The 13,965-nt window shown below is 42.9% G+C and overlaps 1 protein-coding gene across 1 annotated transcript in view; it reads left to right on the forward strand.

Annotated features, from left to right (window-relative positions):
- The window catches only part of Tnr (tenascin R), a 387,323-nt gene that overhangs the window by 193,299 nt on the left and 180,059 nt on the right, over positions 1-13,965 (forward strand). The window contains exon 2 of the mRNA XM_032914659.1: positions 7,972-8,068. The gene's annotated coding sequence lies outside the window, so the exon portion shown is untranslated. The remainder of the gene's footprint in view (positions 1-7,971; positions 8,069-13,965) is intronic.

The following is a 13,965-nucleotide window of genomic DNA, read 5'->3' on the forward strand; positions in this document are numbered from 1 at the left end:
TGGTATTTGCTACTCACTTTACAGCTCTGAGCATAATTATTAAATCCCACTATTTTGGATCTTTGGAGTGATCAACTAAGAAAGAAAGAGAAATCCACCCTTGGACCCTGTCCTTGAAGTATTCCTACAGTAGCTGCCAAGCTCAAACACACCCCATCAGACTTCCAGGCAGCGGTAGATAGCCTGGTTACATAGAAACACATGAATTAGTACATTAAATATTGACTCATCTGTGGGAAGGACAAAGGAGTCATCTGGACTCCTTCCTGCCCGAGCTCTTACCCAGTTCTGCACCTTCACAGCTAAATAATAACCTTGAGAAACTTACTTTAATTCTGTTTCTCAAATTTTTGATTAGAAAAATGGGGCTATCTTAACTAATTTTCTGTTGCTATAATAACATGCCAGAGTCTGGGTAATTTATTTATCTCATAGTCCTAGAGGCAGGGCATTCCACCATGGTGCTGGCATCTGATTGGCCTTCATCAGAATGTGGTACAAGGTATCGTGGAGACAAAGAGCACGTGTAGTTGTGTCTTTCTTCCTCTTTGAATGATTGCTTCCCCAAAGCCCAATATTACTAGCATGAATTTGGGGACCAGGCTTCTAGCACCAGAGCTTTTGGGAGACACATTCACTATAACAGTGGCTAACAAGGATAGCTTTCTTATAGTTTCTTCATGGGAATTCAGCAGGACAATGCAACAGAAACCACAGCCTCGACCATGGCAGCGTCAACAAAGCCAGTTCCCTCTTTCCCCTCCTGATCGGGGGCTCAGTTGGCAACTGGTGACTCTATGTGTCCCCTTTCAGAAGGAGTAAGAAAGAACACACACACACACACACACACACACACACACACACACACACACACACATGGGATTGCAGAGGAAATTGCATTTTTATTGAAATATAGTTCTCAAACTGCTGAAAAACCAAATTTGTGGTATAGTAATATATGTGTTTCTTTATTAACATAGTAAATAACAAGATCTACTGGCAAGCCTAATAACTGCTATAATTTTGAAGTAGTAATAAGCTTAAACAATATTTCAACATATCTACAATTGTAATGAGATATAAAAAAATCTTCAATTTCTATGGGTGACAACATTATAGCTATTGTTAATAACACTATGACTTGTCGCCTAATTCAAAATTAGAGACACTGCTAAATTTCCCCCCAGAAACTGGTAAAAATAAAGATGTACCTTTTTTCTCAGCTAAGTTCATAGACCCTCAGATAAGACCGATTGTTGTCTGGCTTGATAAAAAACAGGTCATATAACTGTGATTTCTAAACATTTTAAGCAATGTTTATTTTGTCTTTATTAAAGCAAAAGATACAAACATACAAAGCTTAAGAAATGTGGCTTAAAGGGGAAACAAAGGAAAAACTTAAAACATCACCCAGGAGCTACAGCTAACCATGGCTTAGGTAGGCTCATGGACTCGTTGCTACCCCATTTTCCCATACACTGAGTCTGCTCCATTGAGGAGTGTTTGTGGTAGCTGTGTACAGAGGGACGTCAGATTACAAGAGATGCTGATCCAGCTCCACCGACCACAGTCAGAGTCACTGGAAGTCCCAAAGGAGAAGTGGTTCTGCCCTTGACAGCTCAGTGCTGTTGCCGTGGGCGCTCAGGTGGTTCACTGAATTCCACCCCCACTAGTACAGACTACACCATCCTATTGATCTCAAGTCTCTCGTTAGATCTGATAAATTCCCTCAAGTCTAAATTGCGAATTGTGAATAATAGGAGCTGCCCACTTGATGAAGGAAAGGAAACAATGGACTCTACTTCAAACCTGCCAGATATTCAGAGCAGGTTCCTAGTGCCTGTAGCACAGTGAAGATTCATCCAAACAACCCACTTAGAATAATGATAACAAGGCAATTTATACGAAGGCAGACATGTGTGGCTAGGGACAGTCTTTTACACCATCCAATGTGATTTTTCTATGACAAGCCACAGCCTCCCTCTGGGGCAGGAAAGTAGTTTTGCGTGTGTTCAGTAATCCCAGGTCAACTTGCAAAACAAGAATCTTCCTTTGGCTTGCCCAGTCACTGTTAACATCTGTAAAGACCCCACTGTATATACTCAGAACACAGAGGAGGTCAAAACCCCAACCTTCCACAACTGCCATTCTGCTAGGAGGAGCATAATCTAGTCATTGCTTTCACCTGAGGGCTTCATACTCCACCCAGATGGGACCACCAAGAACTGCAGACATCACTATAGCAAAGCACCTCTCTGCTTCATGGAGCTCAGCTCTTAAAGGAATGCCCTCTCCTAGGATGGGTTAATGAAACTCTGTCAGCAGATTCGTCAAAATCTAACTGTGTGCTTTCCTAGAGGAACCCTGTGACTCTGAAGTAGTCTATCTCCCTTCTCCTAAGCCTAGATAAAGGTCACAGCTAGAGATAAGTGGCCAGCCAGGCCAGTAAGTACAAGACACCACATTTCAAAATATTTTTAATAAAACAATGTGGAATGGGCAACCTGCTCACTTTATTTTCCGCCAAGGCCTTTGTTTAAACCTGAGGTTCTGGGAAAATCTGAACCTTCCACCATGTTTCGCACTTGTGTTCCACATGCCTGCCTATCAGATATATCCAGACAACGGTGGCTCCACTTAGTTAATTGCCAATTAAGATAGGAAAGAACCGGAGTGTCTTTCATACTTTCTCACTTTATTAAGCCACCGAAAATCTTGGTCAGATTGAGTCTGTCCTTGGGTTTGCCAACCTGGTGAAGGGGAGGAGGGGAGGAAAGCCCACTATGGGTGAGGTTACTTTAACTGTATCATCCAGCTGTAATCTCACAAGCAGAGAAGAAAAGCACATGAGAAGGGACTAGAACTGACAAGGTTGGAGACTCTTCTTCTCTATACTGGCTAAGTCTTTTACATACACGGTAAATCTTGACTGAAGTCCTGCAAGGGACTATTGCTATGCCCACTTCACAGATTACGAAAGGGAGTAGGAAAAGGCTACATTAATCCCTTTTTTCTTTTGTGTAGCAAAATACCAGTCAAAAGCAACTCAAGGAAGGAAGGGTCTATTTTGTCTCACGGTTTGGAAGTAGAGTCCTTCATTATGGCGTAATGTGTGGTCAGGGCTGTGAAGTGCTGGTGACATTAAATCTGCAGTCAGGAAGCAGAATAAGAGGAGTTCTGGTGCTCAACTTGGTTTCTTCTTTTATTCCAGTCCAAAAACCTTAACCCATGGGATGGTGCCATCCATGTTCAGGGTAGGTCTTCCCTATCCAGTTAAACCGTTTGGAAACCCCCTTCATAGACAACCCCAGAAGTGCATTTGTATGATTTTAAAACCCATCAAATTAACCATCCAGATTAACCATTGCACAGGCCTTCCTTTTTTATAAGTGTGTGTGTGTGTCAGGGATAAGATTTAAGCCCATTTCCATGCTTCTCATCGCTTGTTCCAGGGCCATTCAAAAAAGAAAAGATGTCATATTCTACATCTTCATGATTATGGACAAAGCAAAAAGCATTTGTAGTGGCTGGCTTTCAGGTATCCACTTGCAGTCCTGTACTTATATCCTTGTTCTGGCTTTTTCAACATTGAATCGAACTAGCATGTATATTAAAATATTGCAGAAATAATGGCAAGGGCAGTTACAAAAGACATTGTGACTCCCAACTTCTGCCTTGGACTTCTCACTCTAGAGTAAATAAGCCATCATCAGGTTGTGAAGAAAGTCAGCTAACTCATGGGGAGAAACTGAGAATCGATGACTACTAATGTTATAAAAATACCTATTCTGGAACTAGACTATATCTAGTGGATCTTTGGGTGACTTTGAACTCACCAAAATTTCATGAGGGCCCTGAGGCAGACCACACCTATAAGCCATTTTCTGAAGTCTCAACAGCCCCACAGGAACTATTAGACAGCAAATTCTGGTTGCTTTAATCACGGGCTTTGGGCTAATTTTTGCATACAATTAGGTAAAATGTGGAGAATTCATAAACTTCCACATCCTGCACACTGAATCAGTTTTGCCAATACCAGTTGGTCAGAGAATTCCTCCTAAGAAATATTCACATTTCTGTGTCTCAAAGTAGGTGTCTAAAGTAATAGGCATTCAAGATCCCTCCAGGTAGGAAATTTAGGGAGACGGAGAGACTATGAGTCAGATCCCCAATAGCTGCCTGAGGCTCTTATTTTGTCATGTTGATGACTAAGCACAATGTGTTGATCATTCACAATCTGGTCCATTGTTCAGTAACCACCTGCTGGGAAATTTGAGAGAAAAAAAGAATTGATTATGCTTTCAGACACTGGGTGATTTTGTCTAGAGCTGGTCAGCATGCTTAGAATCAATGGCCATTACTGGAATGTCAACAGCAGTTAGCAGGACATAAATCCATGCCAGTCAAGTTCAAAGTTTATACTGAATACCAACATGAACCATTGCTATGAAATCTGAAAGCTGGGCACTGTTTGATTGCTGTGCCTGGCCTGGCAGCTGCCTTTCTTCTGCCCGGGTTTCACCTAAGCCATAGGGGAGACACAGTCCAGGCTTTGAGGCAGTCTACGATTGAAGTCAACGTGATCTCTTGAGCAGTGCTCCCTGCACTGTGCGGATGCTTAGATCCTGCCTGGTCAGTCAGGAACAGGGAGTCCATGTTACAAGAACTGAGCCAAGCCCCTTGGGTACCTGAACTCATTTTCAGTACAAGAAGGTCAGCATTTGATGAGGAAGGCATATATATGGAACATTTTCCGGACATATTTCTTAGATTTTTTTTTTCCCTCAAAGATGAACAGTTACAAGTTGACCTTAGGAAATGCTGGGCATCAGAGAGTGTCCAGGTGAACAACAGGAGTGAACAGATGCAAACAAAATGAAGCAAAACAAAAAACCAAACGCAAACAAACAAACAAACCATACACATTGGTTCACTGAAGTTGCCCAGTTAGATGCCCTTCCCTTTGACCTTTACATATGTCTCTGATAGCCCTTGCCTCTGGGCCCTCTAAAACTGGAAAGGCTGAGAGGAGTTAACAACATGAGCTCAGATATGATATGTACTTCAGCTAAGCCTCTGGGACTTACCACAGGTCTATGTGCCTCTGTTATGCTGTAAAACCTTCTCCTTCTCTCCAGCTATATGAAAAATTTCCCTAAGATAAGGCCGTTGTGTGATAATGCAGAACTGTACAACTGGTTAATTATATTAATTGGACCGATTCATGAGCTAATAATATGCGTTAAATCACAGGGTTGGTATGTTGGGTTTATGGCGGGCTGCATTCTGAGAGAGTAAATGTGGTTATGACTGCAGGAAAACTGGCATATACTAGTTCAAATGCAATTTGACCCTTCCTCAGTCCACAGCTTAAAACATGCTTTAAAAACTGGTTAAATGGAGAAGAGCACTGTGCTAGACTCGAGGTGCCCAACGCATTAGTTCTATCCTTCTAGATGAACTTGCCCTATGTTTGGTGCATGGCTCCAAAAGGAAATTGCCTTACTGGGCTATAACTGCCTGGTTCCCCCGTGAGAACTCCTTGACAGCAGAGTCTGTGCCTGGTTCTTCATGTTTCACAGGTCTCAGAGGCTCCACCAGTGACCACAAAGGTAAATAGTCTCCCACACCCACATTCTTACATACCTTATGTAAGTATACTCTGAATGAAAGTCTCTAAGGATGTGCAGTCAATGTGGAGATTGAAGATACATTGTTCAGGGAAGAGGACGTAGGAGAGTCAAGTCATAGAGAGGAGACTGCCCTGAAAATTCCTTAACATATATTCTGATATAAGCTGTGTAGGGATGCACAAATAAACAGGGGGGGGTATGCTTAGTCAAAGCAAACTGAATAGGATTTTTGAATGGCTACAAATAAAACCACTCTGTATACCCGTGGTATCTGCATAATTAGATTTAAACGAGCAAGAAGGAGGGAGGGTATACATTGCTGGTACTACTAGACACCACCTAGCTGAGCACTGCCCCCAACAGGTACTGGGAAAGGTAGCCCAGGACTTCCCCTTCAGTCATAAGGAACTTCTTTGCTCAAAGTTGTGCCCACCCACTCCCTGGTGGCAGCTCATATGCAAAGACTGATCCACATGGGGTTTAAAGGTCCTGGGCTTCTTCCCAAAGTAAGGAAGCACCAAAGGACTGTTGGGTCATTTCTGCATCCTTCTGTTCCAGCTCAATCTGAAAACAGAGTGGGAGAATAGAGTCTACTTTATTAAAGAACCAAGTGGGGAGAAATAACTTGATTTCCCATGTGTGTCTTTATAATAATTCCCTTATACATGCATGTTACATTTATAATTTAAGAATATCAAGTGGAGAAATTTGAAACATGATAAATGTGTTAGTTGAATGAACCAATGACAGTTCCGGTATTTTGTCAGATGGACGGGTAATAACGTAGCATGTTACGGGTATTTAGAGTTAAGTAAACTGAACAGAAGAGGATTTCACCAACACATTCAGTAACATTAACTTGGTTGGTTCAAAAAATGATTAGACCAGCTCTCTGAGAGTGAAGTCACCACCGCACACCCATAGAGGTCAAAAATAGGAGAGGAATTGCTTAATATTAGAGCTATCTGGGGTTGGGGATTTGGCTCAGTGGTAGAGCGCTTGCCTAGCAAGCGCAAGGCCCTGGGTTTGGTCCCCAGCTCCGGAAAAAAAAAATTAGAGCTATCTGCTCCTCGAGTAAAGTGAAAATTCTGGATGGATTCAGATTTACTCTCTAATTGCCTGCAGCTCTTCCTTTTGGTGAGCAGCTAGATTCTAACTGGAAGAGGAAAATACCCACCAAGTATATGATCTGTAGCCTCTGTTTCCGCTACCAGCAAACCCACTGCGATTCTAATGATGCAGCCCCACAGCACCTGTAGCCCCATTCTCCAGGCAGCCAGTGTACTTGCCAGAGACAGTGCAAGTGACCCTTCTAGGACCAGATGATCTTTACACTTCCCACCCCTCTGGGGTTCCAGGAGGGCCTCCTGGGAAGGAGTATTCATCCAGGGACAATCTAGATAAGAAGCCTAGACCTTAGCAGAACGCTTGCTGCTTCCTTCTGTAGATTGCAAGCAATTTTTGCAAATGCATCCTCTTTAGGCATCTATAAATGAGATCCCTAAGGCTTAGTGTCCCTTTTGGAGAAGGCATAGTAGCATTTGTGAGCAGGAAATCCTTGAAGACATAATTATCGAGCACCAACTACATTGCCTGATCCTTAGAAAGTGTGTAGGGGGAGCCCAGTCCAAGATCTGCACAGTGCCCTTGATTCAAAAGGGTGACAATACCCTTATACAGCAGCTTCCACTTGATGTAGATAGCCATGCTTTAGTGTGACCGTGGTTCTAACCAGACGGGATTATTCTGCATCCATCTGTTCATTATTTATTGAGCTTTCTTGTGTTAGTATTGTGCTTGGACAAGATCCAAATAAAGCAGGAGGACAAAGATTCTGACCTTGAGGACAGTCCAGAAGGTCCTTGAGAATCTGCAGTGAAAAGCTGAACAGATAGAGAGACTCCGATAAATGGTGCTTTCATCATGAAGGAGTGCTCAACTTGCTGATGACGTATAGGGGATAAAGGAGACTCTCGTTTGTGGAAGAAGTTGGATGGGAGGCTTCTTGGAGGAAGTGGCAAACATTTGCTGCAATCAGATCAAGTATTTGCACCACCACTTTTAAAGTTGTTGAACTTGGGATATAAAATGTATTTCTGGATTTATAATGATTCTGCAGTTTTCCCTCACATATTTATCATTTTTCCCCAAAGGTTGTGAAACATAAGAAAAAGAATTAATAAAATATATAAATGAAACTCTGGAGAGAAATCAATCACTTAATAAGCGACAATTTTCTTGCAGAGCGCTACATGGTCTGCCTCTAAATTCACTAAAAAGGAAAGAATGGGGAAACTGAGGCTCTCGTCTTAAAGCTACATGGTCCTTCCTGTTGCAGGTGCCTGCATTCATTGCTCAGAGGTCGGATCTCATCTGGAGTTAGACTCACAGAGCACGTGGTCAAGAGAAATCATCAGAGAGGACGACATCACGAGGTACTGTGTGCTGTGGACCTTTTCCTATCCATCATGCCAATGGCCAGTTTAAGGCTTTCAGTAGGAATTGCATATTCCCCGGGACCCGAGACCTTTTGTCACTGAAACAACAACCTTGGGGATACTCTCCATGAAATGAGTTGGCCAACAGCGTCAACTCCTCTGGGCTTCACACAGTCCCTGAAATCACTCGAGAAACCAGGTACTAAGATTTTTGGCTACTCATAAAATTGTTCTGAAATGCGTTTCATGATGTAGTTGGTAATAAAAATGTCTTAGCGAGCTCAGTCCCTCTAAGAGGCTAGACTTGATTCTCAGCCCAGTGCGCCTGTTCCAGGCCTGCATGAATCAATGCTAAATTATTCACCAGCCTGGCTCTAAAAATTCCAGAGTTCCAAAACCCCTAATAAAGTATTATGAAAAAATATCCATCTCTTTATCTCTATCCATAACTATTTATACAGCTGGAGGCAAACCTGTCGTTTTATTTCTTTTAATTTAAAAGCTTTCCTAATTCCTTTCTCCTACCACATATATATGTCTGAAAAGATTTGGGTTTGAAATAATAACCTCTAAAAAATGGTCCGCAGGAAAGGCTCTGAGGATTCTGAGTTGACAGGCACAGTGAATATTTTGCTCCCTCAATAAGTTGCAGTGGTACTCAAACCTCATTCACTGAATGGAGAAGTTTTCAAGCAGGTGTGTCTGCTTTGTTTTTGTTTTTTGCTTTGTCTTTTTTTATCGTGAAAAGCAATGATGATATTATACCCACCAGCCTTCTCTCATATTTGTTTATACAGTTCTAAAGTTTGTTCAGGAAAAACTCATTTTCTTCCTGTACCTCATAGTGTACTTGCCGCGTTGTCAGTATGCCTCCCAGCACTCTACAGACACAATCCGAGTCTCCTCTGAAGCTCAACACTGAAATCCACCCAGAATGTCCTCAGCAGTGTCCTGCCTCAGTGGAGGACACTTAACCACAAAGCGTTCCTTGGCCATTCTCTTTCTTAACTCTTTGAACATTCCAAGTCTCAAGAGACTTCATCATATTAAATGGGATGCCAGCCATTCATGTTTCAGGATGGGTTGGTGAGTTTGATGGTTCAAGGCTACCAGCTGAGTGGGATAGATGTGTCTGAAACCAGACAGAGTCAGAAAAGGTTGGACCAGCTGGGCAGTAGGGGGGGCTACCTGTCACAAAAGTATCCTATATTCAGCTGGACTTACCCAACCTACATTCTACTCAGAGAAAACAGCTCTCTATATGGAAAAACAGTGGTCAAACCACTTGCACCAGGGAAAGACTAAAACTCACTTCCAAAAAAACTTCCTCAAATAAAAACACGTATTTGTAAACCGATTTCTAAGGGTTCGATACCAGCAGAAGATCTGGAGTAGCTTTTCTACATAGATGCTCAATAATGGACTTAAAAGTGTTGCTTTAGATATGAGGAAGTCCTTAATGTGGTAAGGGTACCCCATATCTCCCTCCAGCCCTGCTGTCTGAGGCTTTTGCTCAAGGGATCAAAAGGATTCAAGAGAGGCTCCAGGTTCATGCATGAGACCCTGAGTGGTAAAGGAAGTACGTTGGGTAAGATGAGGATCAGGAAAAGACACTGCTGAAGACGTGTCACCATCACATCATTCCAGTGTCTAGGCCCCGACCTCAGTCTTACCCTTGGAAATGATGCAGAGATTAAGCAAAGGACTGTCATGAACTCTAGATGAGTCTGCTATTTAAAGAGTACCCAAAGGATGAAGCCAGATTTCATGAGCACGATAGGCACACCAGGGTTAAGATTCATCTCAGTCTAGGACCGGTAGACACTCCTAACCTAAGGAAAGCCAAATCAAGATGCAATAGAGAAGCTCCCAAAAGGTAGATAACATAGGCCCAGAACAGGAATGGGGAGTTCTGCTGGGTCCCCTAAGGGCAGACCGTCTCAGAAGTCTGTAGAAATTGATTCAGAGGCAATTCTCAGAATCATCGTTTTCTACCAGTTATATCTAAAAGCCACCCCTAGGCATAGAATCTAGCTCATCTTTCCCTGCCAAGCCTTGTCACATGTGTATGGGGGCCTCTCAGGAGAACATGGCTTATGTAGATTAACTCTCTCTCCCACACACTTACAAATCGCTTTTGCAAATGCTGCAAATTCAGAAGCTACCAAACAGAAAGGAAGCCAGGTGACCCCATAGCTCTTTGGCAGTTTAGACCAAGGTAAGCTCACCAGGCTGGGTCAAGCTGCCTGGATCAACTTGCTTCTCTCCTACCCTCGGTCCCCATGCATTTGCGAGCAGCTTATTTTAAGAGCTGATTAGATGAGCCCTTAATAACATTAGAACTTAAATGGCCCCAGATAGGCTTTCAGCTTCTTGCCAAATTGAGACAAATGTGATATGTGGGGCACTGAGCTCCCAGCTTTGTGGCTGCTCTGGACTACAGACAGGTTTTGAAAACTTTTTCCTTCTCCCCTGATACCCTGCAGCCTACAAGTGGGTTTGTTTGCCTCTCTCAGGGCCCTTTCATCTCTAAGGGGCTAGTATTCTATGTCAATGGCCTTGATGATCCTACGTTTTCAAGGAAAGTGAGATTGGTGATGAGAATCCTAAAGAGAGTTCTATATTTTAATTTCAATAGTCTACAGGAAACCCTCTCAGTGGCCCCCATACCTTCTAGGAACTTTGAGTTCAGGAAACAACCTTTCTCAAGTGACTACTGCTCTAAGTCATTTAGTTCAACACTAATGTCAGTAATAACAGAGTTTGGGTGAGAACAACAGAAAATGGGAAGACGAATGCTTGTCTGTTGCCTAAATATATTTAGTGTCCTCTGTAAGTCATGGGTTGGTTCCTTTTCAGGAAAAACAGATATGTGGATCAAATAAATACATATAGCTTTCCAATTTAATACTCCTTTGTAATTTGAGGGTGGGGGGGAAAGGTAAAAACACAATGGGAAAAGAGTAGAAAGTCAAAAGTGATCATAAAAGGAATACCCTGGTATTGAGGTAAACATACTACAAATAAACAAAACAGGTGGGCGTGTCTTCCCTTTTGTCTATTCTCACACCAGATTTGGCATCCCCAGAACATAGTGAAACTCCTAACTCAAGCTCTGTTCTGTTGGATACGGATGGTCATTTCAACTGTCCCTACGTCTAAGCTTCCTTGGACATCTACAATGCAGCCTATAGCAGTTTTGTCTTTTCAAAGGAAAGTAAACTTTGAGTTCACCCTTGCACTGGGGGGAAGAACCTCCTGTTGAGATGTTTCTCTGAGCAGAACCAAGGAGCCCTGGGAGACAGCAAGTTAAAGATGAGGAAGCTGAGGGTCGGACAATATGATGGACAAACCTGTCCTCCTGCTATGGCCCAAGTTCCCAGTTTACCCCAGCCTTCACTCACAGATCACTGGGTGGTTTCTGGTGCATTTAAACTGTGACCAGAACCAGACATCACAGCTGAGTAGGCATGGCTTTCTTTAGCTGTGGGAGATTTCAGAAGCTCAGTAGACGTTAGCCCCAGGATCATGTTTGATTCTATCTTAAACTCCAGTCAGTATGGGCTCAAAGACTGTTTGATGTGCAGGGCGACCAAAGAAATGTCAGGGGTCTCAGGCCCTGTGTTCAGCCCTGCACCTCTGAGAAGTTAATCACCCATCCAATTGTGATGCACTTTCATGGAGAGCACATTGCCTGAAAGGTCACTTCTCATTACAGTGCTTTGCTAGTCTTGTATTTGTGGTTTTTCTCTCAACATCTATAGCTGTGAAAAATCTGTACTGTTAGGTACATGAGCTTGCCTGCCAGCCCTCTTCCCCTGTCAAACCTTAGGCTGTATGCAAAGGCTTTGTTTCATCCCATCCTCTCTGCCATCCCTTGCCTCGTGCTATGTCTCTGTATACCAAGAAAGCTGCCTTCCTCCTTGCCAAGGCTCACTCTCCCCTGTCTTATTCCTCTCCCCCAAAGTCTGATCCAGCCACTGTCTGTTCCAATGTCTCTTTTCTTATTTATATTTTATTCTCTGTAAGCCTTTCCCCCTCCATTTAGGGAAGACTTGTTTCCATTTAAACAAAAACAGCTTTCTCGTGCTCCACTGAACCTCTGTTACCTCCTCTTATTCTAAGCTCTGTGGGAAGAAGGTTCTACATTTACATATCACATTACTTAGTCTTTAATCCTGTACACAAAAGAGGTGGCCTACTCACCCACACAGTGGAGCCAATGTGACTTGGCAGAAATGCATGTAGTAAATGACATGTGCCATGACCAATGTGCATTCTGATCCCATGCTGCAGGGTACAGTTATAAGGAAATCAGGGATGCCTAGCCACTGCCCCAAATGGTCCAGTACTGGGATAAATGGAGAGATGGATCTGAATCCAAGCTGAGAACCATCAGCTCTGTCTTCTGGACAGGAGCCAAGCAGGTTGGACAGGAGTTGTCTAGACACAAGATGGGGGAAAAGCCAGAGAAAAAGCGGAACCATCTAGGTGGAAGAAACAACATGGGAAAAGGAAGTGAGGTCACTGGGGTCCAGGTAACGTTAAATGTAGTGGGCACTGTGCCCACCAAGGCATACTGAGGGCACAGACACTATGTGACACACAAGGAACTTTAACTCCTTGTGGAGAGTAGGAGAAATGGAGGATTTAGAGCTAAGGTATGGCACAATCAAATTGCTTTTTTTTTTCTTAAGGAAGATCACTGCAGAGCAACAATGTGAGGGGACATGAAATAGGAAGCTGATCTAACAGTTCAGACAGGAGAGGTAGGACCTGAATCCAACACAGCACTGTACATGGTTGAGCGCTCCAGACTCACCTCCTCCATTCTCCACAACTACACTGGGATAGATGATGTCTCTTCTACCCTAAAGCCCCAGAGCATGTGTTTTGCTCTTCTTATCATGCTTACTTGATGTGTACTGCACTTATTGTTCATTTCTGTAATGTTCCTGATCGAATTGTATCGTTCTCTCCCCCTTTTCAAATTACAGTACCTTGCTCACCGTGAGCACTGAAAGAAAGGTTATTTAGTTGAATTGAATTTTCAAGAGCTTCAAACCATGAATAATTGAGGAATCAGCCATGTATAAGTGCTCATCATTTACATAATTGTGTAAACAAGCTGATAAAAAATTTTTATTTTCCCCACTACTTTTATTATCCCAGAATGTCTAACTTTGCAGCTCTCCAGGTTTCAGGGAAATAATTTTTAAAAATATGTTCTATAAGCCACACAGTTGCATCTCTCTGGGAAAGGGAAGTGGCTGGAGGGAGGGAACACGTGATTGCACTGGTTAAACATAAAGCCATGTACAAAACACTAAGAATGACATCGCCCAAACAGACAGAATCACAGTGCGCACTGAATGCTGGGAGCCACAGAGTCCCGAAGGTCAATGGGCAGATACAAATTGATTAAGCTAAGTACTTACTGAAATTGCCTTGCGACATACAGATGAGAATTGATCAAAAGCAGGAGTGGTGTCTATGTTGAAAAAGCTCATGTAAAATTATCCTTTGGCATGTAGGTCATCAAAGCAAGTTTAAATTATCCATGCTTTGCCCCAGATGAAAATATCTATCCTGTAGCTTCAAAAATGGGTTGTAAGGAGTTAACTGGTACTTACAGTTTTACGGTTGAGTTCCTTTATGTGTGAACTCTGTTGCCTGCCATGTTCTCTCTCTCATCTCTCCATCTCTTTACGCCAAACCAAAGCCAGCTTTGTGTGGTACCCACATTATCACTCAAATGTTTCCTCCAGGAAACAGGAATCAGAAATCTCCCAAACCTGGCCCACATCTAGCATGTGTACTCAGTGGCTGAGTATGGCTGTCCTGTGGGCAACAGAGAAGAGGAAGAGAACATGGTGGAGTGCATTAGATAAAGT

The sequence above is a fragment of the Rattus rattus genome, chromosome 10 (assembly GCF_011064425.1).
Source record: "Rattus rattus isolate New Zealand chromosome 10, Rrattus_CSIRO_v1, whole genome shotgun sequence".
Classification (NCBI taxonomy): Eukaryota; Metazoa; Chordata; class Mammalia; order Rodentia; family Muridae; genus Rattus; species Rattus rattus.